This window comes from Dysidea avara, chromosome 10, assembly GCF_963678975.1.
Source record: "Dysidea avara chromosome 10, odDysAvar1.4, whole genome shotgun sequence".
NCBI classification, from domain to species: Eukaryota; Metazoa; Porifera; class Demospongiae; order Dictyoceratida; family Dysideidae; genus Dysidea; species Dysidea avara.
This window is the reverse complement of record NC_089281.1, coordinates 1974677-1985677: the sequence shown is the minus strand read 5'-3', so window position 1 is coordinate 1985677 and position 11001 is coordinate 1974677. Positions and strand designations below refer to the sequence as shown.

Here is an 11001-nt window from a genome sequence, read left to right as displayed (position 1 = left end):
TCAGCAGAATGTTTTTGGTGGAAACCAAACTGATTGGTTGAGAGGATATTGTTACATTCTAAATGCCTTATCACATGCAATTAAATAATGTGCTTGAGAGCTGACTGTTTTATTAGAATTGTGACTGCTGTATTAGAGTAAGCGACTGCTCTATTAGAGTATATCAAATCAGCCAAAAACTGTAAAAATAAGAATACTGTGCATTTGATATCAAATGCAGCATTATGCATAGTGTGTTCATGTTTTGCTGCACGTATTTCTTACATTCACATTGCTTTAAAATCTTGTATTATTTGCTGGCATAATACTTGATGCTTTTGCTAGCCTGTTAATATACAATCATGCCAACATAATTGGCACAAGCACATTAATTTTTAAAAGATATTAGTGTTTATAAAATACAAGTGCACCTGTAGCTTCTATAGCAGTACCTTCCTATTGTAGTTACTACACAGTAAAAAGAAAGTGTTCGAGCACCCCTACATCTATTCTTAGATGGCCTTTTGTAATAAAGCACATCTTATCTGTGCTTGGCAGCTACTGAGTTACACATGTGTACAGTACTTATGTATTTTGTACTGATATTAAACATTAACATGTTTAACCTTTTATTAATTAAATAGTATGAAGTATGCAACCATTGAAATCACTACGGCAGATCTTTGGTGACAATCAATTTCACCACTGCCAAAGTTTCTCAAGTAGTGGAACAAAGAATTAAGCATATTACTAAACGGTGCAGTGTCAGTGTAAGATTCTACTCCACTGTATTTGCTTCATATGTAGGTCTACCTAGTATGCAGTTGCTCATCAACTCGCTATCAATGATCCACAGTCAGAGCTCAGAAACGTACTGTTTTGGGTTTCTTTTGTGATTTGTCAGAATGTCCACATCAAGTTTGTGAGTGTATACCAGGAGACAACTAAAAAGGAAAGAAAACAAAGAAACATAATATAGTGAGGCTAGACTTTAGTGACATCACACAATGCACATGTGTGTTTTTCAGTTTGCTGTACATATGTAAAAAAATACACTATAGCTGTTTGAAATTACAACTGTTGATTTACACACAATATGTCTCATGTTCTGAGGTGTTTACAAATTGTTGACTCTTAAAACTGGAAAAAAACTGTGATGATTTATTGCCATTGACTTTGAAAATTGTAGCAGCCTGCTGCTGAGTACTGACAGGGTAGCAAAAGGTAGAAGCAGTACTTTCCAAGTATTAATTAAATATGAACTGTTTATAAAAATTTCATACTTTCATTGACATATAAGTGAACCAGAAGATGTACAACACACTCATGTGAGCTCATAGGATTTGTACAGAGTAATAAAGCTACTTTAGAAGGGTGTCAATAAAAACTGGTTGACCTCGCTGAACCCCAGGAAATTGGAGACGTCATCAAGTGATAAAGAGCTTACTGCATGAAATGGCAACAATGGAAGAGATCAGCACTGTCAATTTTATTTATTAAAGCTTTACAATACAAGTGTTGAAGAAGGTCTATAGGATTCCTGATCCTACCAACCTGTTTAAAGAAAGTATGTTTGAAAAGGTAAAGAAAGCAATTGTATTCAAGGTCTCCACAATCCAGTAAACCTAGGCTAAGCAGCAGTAGTTTAAAAGTCAAAAATAATTATACAATTAACACAAATTCTTATTGAAGACACTTAAAGAGTGTCATACCTCCTCTGCAGATCTGTGTGGGTATTCTTCTCCAGGAAATGTTTGACAAACTGCTTCTGGTGCTTTCTCAGGTACCCAAAAATGATTAGACATAATCTCAGATTATGATGCACTACCCCCCTATATAAAACCTTGTAAATGTGCAAATGATAGATGACTAAGGTCACATTAATTTTGTTGTAAAAGCTAAGCAATTTGTATTTGCATAGCTAGTTGGTCCACTTGGACAACATGGTCCAGGTCCACCACCATATTCCAAGACTGAAATTATACATAGCTGTGCTTAGTAACCACACACAGCCATTTTCTGTATACCAGTTAAGGATAAGGTGTATATTTTTAATGTATGGGAGTAAAAACCTCCACAAATTACAAAATGTGTTGTAGAGTTTCAACAACTATGTTGTGGTAGTAATACAACACTGCAAAACAACATCTGTTCTTGGGAGTGTGGTACTGTGGTCCACAATAGTGGTGATTTCCCAAAATACTCTTCAGCCAGACTCACAAATTACTGAAGCTGAATTCTTATAATTTCAACTGCAGAATGAAAATAGGTCTTATTTTTAAAGTTAATGTTTGTGAAGATGTTTTATTGGGCCATTATTACTTTCTTTAGCTATATGAAGGCTTGTATCTTCATTACTGGGAAAAACAAGCCAAAAATGCTTCCACAGGCCCAAATAAAATTTAACACACAGTATCAATATGCCCCAGAAATGTAGAGTCTACATCTTTTGCAGTATCGTGCAGCAGAATAACATGATAGCTGAGTGAGAGCAGAGGCTCCAACCTTGGATCTTTCTTGGGAGTGAGATTTTTCATAAAGGTGAACAGTGGAGATGTAGTCCAAGCATGCAATTCAACAAAGTTAAATTATAACCAGTACTTCAGGATTTCATGACATAATAGCATGGCCTCCTTGTACTAGTTATATTTGAAAGTGTTTGCACATAGTTACATCATTGAGAAGCTGTGTATTACTAGCTAAAAGTGTAAAATATTAATAGCTGGTGTGTGTGTGTATGTGTTTGTGTGCTACTGTACATTACAACTGTGGCAATTCATTACAATTTCTATTACAAACATGACGCTCATGTGATCAGCTGGAGTACACACTTCTACAAGATGTCTTGCCAGCTCAACTATCTAGCTTCCAACCATGTCCACACAGGTTGTAGCTATCTTGTAGCAACCAACTGCCTGGATTCCCAGTGACCTTTCAAAGTTCCAGTACACTGTTTGCTGTCCTTATACAACTCTCCTCAGTTGTGGAACCAGTCAACCGCCATTGAGAACTCTGACCACCAAACTAAAGTTTTAACGAGAGATCACCACGTGACTGCTGAAATCCTTGCACATGCCGCAACCTTTTTTAGCCTCAGGGAGCCTTCAGTGAAGCATAGTCAGCAATAGAAAATTCTGGGAGTGAGCATCAATTTTAGGCATGAGAATGTTGGGCGTGATTGAAGGCCAAATTATGAGAATCACACCTAAGGCATGAGAGTTGGAGCCTCTGTGAGAGCGAGGTACAACTGACTTACCAGTGTTGCTACTAGTGGTGTGCAATATAGGATATTTTCATATCACGATTATTACACACAATTATCACGATACAATATATATCACGATATACAAACTCATCACTCAGCTTGTGTACATGTACTTACACCGATGACACTTGTAGTACTAATGTACTAGAAGTACAATACAACATGGTACATCACTAGCATACAACATTACAAGTTCTTTTATCAAAAAATATTACAGTGTACAATGACATCTTGGGTACAGTTTTCTCTAATTATAACTAAAATCTATACTTCGGTTTATATCGCGATATAAAGATTCTATATCGTATCACAATATAAAAAAATTATCACGATATTTCGATATATATCACATATCGCACATCACTAGTTGCTACTACAACTTGCCTGCCTCAAACTACTGTATATAGCTACAAACATTCTCATTCGCTTTAAATTTTTCACACTGATACAGTAGATAGGCGTTCATTGACACAAACTGGAATCATTTTGCGCTTTGTAATTCAACTGTACAGCCTCTGACTCACACATTGCTCTACAGGACTAAGGGACCTGTGAAATAACCTTGAAATCTCCCTTATCTGGACCTCTTTTATCCAGGCCCAGACAGTCCAAATTAGTCACATGCATGTGGCCTGTAGTCTATTGACAATAAGATGTTTACATGTTGGATGGCTTGTTGATTCTAACTACCACTTGGTTGCTAGGTGATAAAAAATTTACAACCCAGGGGAGTGACTACGAATGCTCTGTAGTGACTTCCCCTTCTACCCACTAAAATGTATAGTAGCAATAGTAACTTTGCAGAACAGTTAGCTTTATTATTAGCTATTTACGGATATTTCTGAGATAAGGACAGTATACCAGACTACCTGGATAAGAGAGGTTCCACTGTAAACTGCTATAAAATAAATTATACCGATGACTCTATAGTAAATAAAATTCTTCAATTATCCCTGTTGCCTCTCTATAATGTTGATGATTCTATCAGAGTAATTTAATATTGACTGCTCTACTAGAGTATCTTGATCTAAGTTACCAATATTAAAATTCCTTGAGGGTGAATTAAAAGCATTCAACCAATAATGCACAACTGACAATCAAGCTTAACAAGTTGCTCTACCTTTGAGTTGGGAGACCAGGCAGCAAATTTCTAGAACTACCCTTGTGTGTAGCTAGTTGACAAGTTGAAATGATCTCAGAATTTCATCTTTGCAGGCAAGTCCATATTATATCGTTTGGTTGGGAAATTTGACTAAATAAAAAGTACCAGTCTGACAAGAGCACTCAAATTGTGGCCTGCTGAGATTCATATGAATATTACAACAAGCTATTTTATTTTGTGTATTGATCTGTTATGCACCTATCAATGTAATCCCCGACTACCACTAATATGGGCTGAGGTGGGGAAGGTGGGGATTTGCATCACTGAAAATTATAATTCCCCACCTACTAGGGACGTACTGGCAATGCAAACCACGACCAAGTCTCAACTTGTAACCCCCGGGAATACCGGGGCTAGGAGGGGATTTGTACGGTTGTATGGCGTTGGTCTAGTGATGAGTTAGTTCAAGTGGATTCTAGTACGAACGTAGTAGCTAGCACCTGAGACACTTCTTCCTAATTAAACTGAAAGCACACACCTTTGCTGTCTGAGTGAATTTCTTTAGTGAAGATAGATCCCCACTATGTTGGAGAAATTTAGCGATCAATTCCCCCACCATCCCCTACCCTCAGCCCGTATCAGTGGTAGTCGGGAATTACATTGATAGGTGCATTACAGTCCTGTAAAGTATTAATAAACAACTAAATAAAACACTACTTGATTCATGCAACTAAATAATTATACTCAGCCGAATTATACTCCCAGTGACAGCGGACAGCATTATATTCAATAATGCTATATTCAATAATGCTGTCACCGAGCGCATTGGCACCCAGTGATGAAAAGTGAAATACGTGCAGTTTACAAGTTGTCACATTTACAACTGAAAAGGTAACTCCATACCTCACATCCTTAATCACAGATGAGATCAGTTCCTCTCGTCGCCGATGACAGCAAGATTGATCTTAATAAACGCGCAGCAATTATTTCCATTAAAGGTCGTGGACCCATCCGAATGAAAACAAGCCTAATGAGTCACGCATAGCACCACAGATGGTTCATCTACAGTCACAAGCAGCTAATCAGCAATTAGTATTTACAAGTATAAGCGCCCATAATATTATTATACTGAAGCTTTTTAGAAGTGGTTGCTGAACTGAAAGGTTTTTATTTTCGCGGATAATAAAATAACCATTATATATACACGAGTGTTAAACAACTAGTTGTATGTTAGGTTGGTACTATATGTCCCTATAGTATTCTACTTTAGGGCACGCGTCTAGTAGTTGCCCCGAGTATTTGTATGGCACGTGTCTGATAGTCAGGGTCGCCCAGCTAGAGAATTTATAATTAAGGAACCCATGCAGAGCAAAGAGTTAAAATGGGGCCAATTTTTATGCACATGATTGGTCATGCCCATGCATGCAAGCCTGAACATACCGTATGCACACTCAGCATGCTCTATCTACGGGGTCTGGGGGAATCCCACTCCCTTAAATTTTTTGGGGAAAAAACCCCAGTGCAATGAGATTGAATTTTAGGGGTATTTCAGGGACTCAATTTGTTTATATTCAACAAGATTCATACAGTTAGGCCATCATTATTAAATTAATTCCTTCACCGCCCGCATCGATTTTTAGGTAGTCTAGTTGGAGATATAAACAGAATTGAAATGGTCCAACGTCGCTCAGCAAGGTTTGTGTATAACAACTTCCACCGAACAGCGTAGTGTATAAGGCCACTCCAAATAAATTTTCTGTTTCCCGTCCACCGCCCGCATCTAGTTACTGTCAGCTCTAAATATTCCATTATTCTGTATTCGTCCATTATTTTCCGGTTCTTGTTACATACTGACAGGCTCACTTGAAACCATGTCAGCTGGTGCATATTGGGTCAGAATGAAGGTAACGAGATTTATTCACCAAGCGCTGGGTATAGTGGCACTGGGAAGCGGGGATGGTTTCAAAATAGAGGATCTTATCATTGGCTTCGTGAAATAGGTGGCTAATTAAATTTCGATACATTACTCACCAATTCTAACTTCTTCGCCTTTTTTAACGAGCTGGGTGGTATTTACAACACAACTCAACACTGATTCGCTTCATTACAACCTGTACCAAATTCTGAGAAAGCGCTTTTCAGCCACAACACTGTCCCGAAACATGGCCGACAGCTACGGTTGCTTAGCAATTACGATGATTTACATCACGCTGCAAGTCCTCTATCAATTTAATACAAGCACGTATTTATAAACCTATCAGCATCTAAAGCTGCCTTTGAGATGATAATAGATTGAATCGATTGTTAGTTGTTTAGGTAAGTTAAGTCTTTGTTTATTGCTGTGCTGTGGCATTCCTGTTACGATAGAGTTTAAGCGCATGGGTTGCATATTATGACGTAGCCTCGTGACTTGTCAAGACGATTGTGGGATTCGAACTGTTCCAGACCCTTTTTTCTATGGCGCATATTATGGGCAAAAATTCGGTACAAAAAATTGATCCAAATTTTCAATCGATTGATTTTTATCATCGATCGGAAAAATCGATCAAATTGTACCATCGATAGATTTGGTGGTCTAGGCATTGTTGCACCTGATTCTTTATCATCTATTGAGTTTTCTGCTTCAATTTATGTCACATCACCCTTACGATCACTCATTTTATCACAGAATTTTGGCTATACTGCCAGTACTCGTTGTAGTCTGTACTCCCGTAAGCTTGAAATTAAACAATCCAAGACTATCAATTTGTCCACTCTTTCTAAGGAACTGTTCTCTAAGCTTACTCCCACTCTTCAGAGGGCTGTTACTTTAGCACAGGAAAAGGGTGCTTATAGCTGGCTTACTGCCCTACCTGTGCAGGAACATGGTTTCTCCCTACACAAGACTGCCTTTCAAGATGCCCTTGCTTTGAGGTATGGCTGGATGCCCTCTCATACACCTTCCCACTGTGCGTGTGGTACCAACTTTTCTGTTAATCATGCCCTATCCTGTCCAAAGGGTGGATTCCCTTCAATACGCCACAACGAAGTAAGGGATATCACAGCTGAATTATCTGAAGTGTGCCATGATGTGGAGGTTGAGCCTCATCTGCAGCCTCTAAGTGATGAAAGGTTTCAACAGAAGACTGCCAACACTCAGGATGGCGCACGCTTGGACATTGCCATGAATGGATTTTGGGGTGGTCGTTATGAAAAATGTTATATGGACATCAGAGTTTTTAACCCACTTGCACCATCCAACAGTGGAACCATCCTTCAGTCATGTTACAGGAAATACGAAATAACAAAGAAGAGAGCTTATGAGTTGCGAATCCGTGAAGTGGAACACAGTTCTTTTACCCCTCTAGTGTTCTCTGCTTCCGGGGGAATGGGCCATGAAGCCAGTGTATTTTACAAGCGATTGGCGAGTTTGTTGTCTTATGCCACAGTACTAGGATGGATTTAGATGTAGATTGTCATTTTGTTTGCTGCGTTCAGCAATCCAGTGCATTAGAGGAGCGCGATCTTCACAAGGTCATTACATCAAAAGTGCTCTTGTGGCCTTGGTGCAATCAGAGACTCAGTTTTTGATTTAATTGTTTAACTGTTTATTTGTATGTTCTAATCTTATTTTCTTTATATCTTCAAAAAAAATTGCTATAAAAAAAATTTAAAATTAATTGAAATGTACCATCGATCGCAAAAATTGACCGAATTGTACCATTGATAGCAAAAATTGATTGAATTGTACTATCGATAGCAAAAATTGATCGAATTGTACTATCAATCGCAAAAATCGGTCGAATCAATTATATTCTACTGGAACAGGAATCGGGAATGGAACGGAATTCACGTCACTGCATAGATACTCTAATAGAGCAGTCATGACATTGTAACTACTCAATAGCAAGCACTGTGTACCAACTCCTTTGCAAATGCTAATGAGGATGAAGAAATCGTAGATTCTGAGAAGATATTTTCAGGAGTGTGTGGGGAGGGGATTTCTTGGGGTCAGTCCAGAAACCACTTTGCCAGCCTTAATGGTTTAATTGCAATAGAAACACCAAAGTTACATATAGGTAGTTTGCAGTAAAGGAACTGGACATAAGCACTTATTGCAGTACAGATAAAAGACTTACATTGACTCCTTATAGAATGGATGAAGGGGGAACGCAAGCAGGGGCGAATCTAAAATGGTGGTGCTAACAGGGTATCTATAGTGGGGAGGGGGTGAGAAAAGTGACAACAGATGTATACAATTACTAAGGTACTGCAGTGCATGTGCATGCATGCTCCATTGGGGAGCTTGAATTGAGATTGAATTTAGTAATAATTTTGACTGAACTTAGTATACATGTACCAGATGACATTTGTAGCATGAAAGCAGAAATGGATCCTATCTAGGGGGGGGGGGGGGGGGGGCATGCCCCATGCAGGAAAAATCTGACTTTTGAAGTTCTGAGGTAGTACTAACTATATTGTCATTGTGTCATTACAGAAAAAAACCAGACATTCACAGTTTATGAATAGATGTAAATGTGACTGTTCTATTGGAGTGATTGACTGGTCTTTTTCTAGTAGGCTATGTTTTGATTTTTCTGTCACAAATGCAGTGGCCAATAAAAGTGTGGGGGAACACCATGGCCTCCCTGCCCCCTGTTTTTACTGCCTATGGAGTGTAACCTACAGAAGCTGTAAGATGTTTAATTATTTAGCTTCAAAGTCAAGAAGAAAAGCCCAGCCACTCCAGTATTTGTTTCAATGATTGATGTGCTCTTAGAGTAGTTGATTGTTTTATTAGAATGTTTACAAGCTTTTTAGCTAACAATTTTACTCCTAATAGGAGAAATTAGGTCTTCCTCTTGCTCTTTCCATTTTTTCATTGCTCATGTTTGCATGCTTCAGTTGCGATTTCATCAGTACTGTAACCTGTATATACTAGCTTCCTAGCCAGCATGCACGTAGGGAGGAGGATGCTTCATCATCCCAAGCACCCTTCTTAATCCACCCTTGAGTCAAGGAAGGATGTAGATTGAGATACTCCAATAGAACAGTCAAAAACTACTCTAATAGAACAGTCACTGAGATTCACAGGAATACCATAAATATAAAGGAGGCTTGAGCTTTACACATTTAATTAGAGAATTAGGATATGCATTTGGATTTAGATCTCTTCACTAACATTGAGTGTTAAGGATGCAGCTAAAAGTAATGCGGTGTATCCTATATACATGAGTGTGTGTTGTGAACAACCGCAAGTGACTATATTATTAGTCTAATGATTTTCAACTTGCTGACCTCAAGGTATACAGATTGGCACAGTTGTTGATTACTTGTACTGAGAAACAATTTTTTTGGCTGCATGAGAATGGTTTGGTAATTTAAAACTGCAGCCACCTTTTCAGTGCTGTTTTAAGTTGCTGGATCAACAAACAAATCAATATACTGCTCAATTGTTTTGGTTTCATTTCTTTGGTCTGAATGGCATGGCAAGATCCCTGGCATCCATGGAATAATTCTAATGTGGTTATTTTGACCTAGCTATTATATTATGAACTATATGTTCAGAATGCTTGGGGTTGTTCCCCCAGGTCCCTACATCTGTGTACAAAGTATGCATGGAAACCACCAACTTTTTGCTACCCTCGTAATTTTAATACCTATAGGAGGAATTATTCTGCAGTAAGCTGAGGAGTGCATTGTTAAGTTATAGTCAAGTGACTACTACACTGATATTACTAACATGCAAGGAACTCTTAGTCTATAAATTAAATGACCAAGTCTATTGTACTGTCTCAGACAATGCTATCAACCAAAAGTTGTTTTGACATGATCACTTCTTTGAAAAATTCCAATTATAAACTAATAATTTTGTATAATAATGTGTTAGCGTTTAGTACCTTTACAGACTTACATAACAAAAATGAGATAAAAATGACTGATAACTGCAGCAGATCTAGAGGTGGTGGAGCAGGGCAAAGAGTGGGGTAACTTTAACAATGAATGTTATATGCAGTGGAGTTTGAAGCATGTATGTATGCATGCTTCAAACTCCATATGCACTAATAATAATTGAATCTAAACTTCTATACATCTTCTGAAGACATGCCCCAGATAATGTTCAGGCTATAAAATGTTATTTTCACTGCATGCATTGTTTGTAATAAACTTCAAAGTTTAAATGCACCGAACACTCATAATTGTTAGGCACATGCATAATTTTAAATGATTGTACAGTAGAGTCTGTGTAATTATGTACATGCTGGTACTAGCTCATAGGACATGCCTTGATTATCAGTATATCCTAATTATCCATGTAAGCTAAGGCTACTATGGTACTTTAGGAGTCCGGACATTAAGTTAGTATATACATCTTTCATGACAATGTTTTCATAGTAAATACACTGAACCATACCAACAATTTTATGGATAATTTTCTACCAGAAATTTATGTTACCCATCACTCATTCACAGACCATTAATGTGGGCTTTGCCTGTGTGCAATAAAAACACACAGGTCCATGAAACGCAGCTATGAAAACACTGTAATTAGTAGTACTATATACTATACTTGTGAAACTGCAAGAGGGCCTAGTAAAAGTATCTGATTGGCCATGAACAAAAGCTTAAATGTCATGATTAAATGTTGTTCAATCTGAACATTTAACAACCAAAT

At 37.9% G+C, this 11001-nt stretch overlaps 1 long non-coding RNA gene across 1 annotated transcript; it reads right to left on the bottom strand.

The window, feature by feature from the left end:
* Positions 1–501: 501 nt before the first annotated feature.
* LOC136269113 (uncharacterized) lies at positions 502–6517 on the bottom strand. The gene is made up of 2 exons (XR_010707219.1): positions 6378–6517; positions 502–923 (listed from the first exon to the last, which is right to left on the bottom strand). It is a non-coding gene; the product is annotated as an uncharacterized lncRNA (long non-coding RNA).
* Between the last annotated feature and the right edge of the window lie 4484 nt (positions 6518–11001).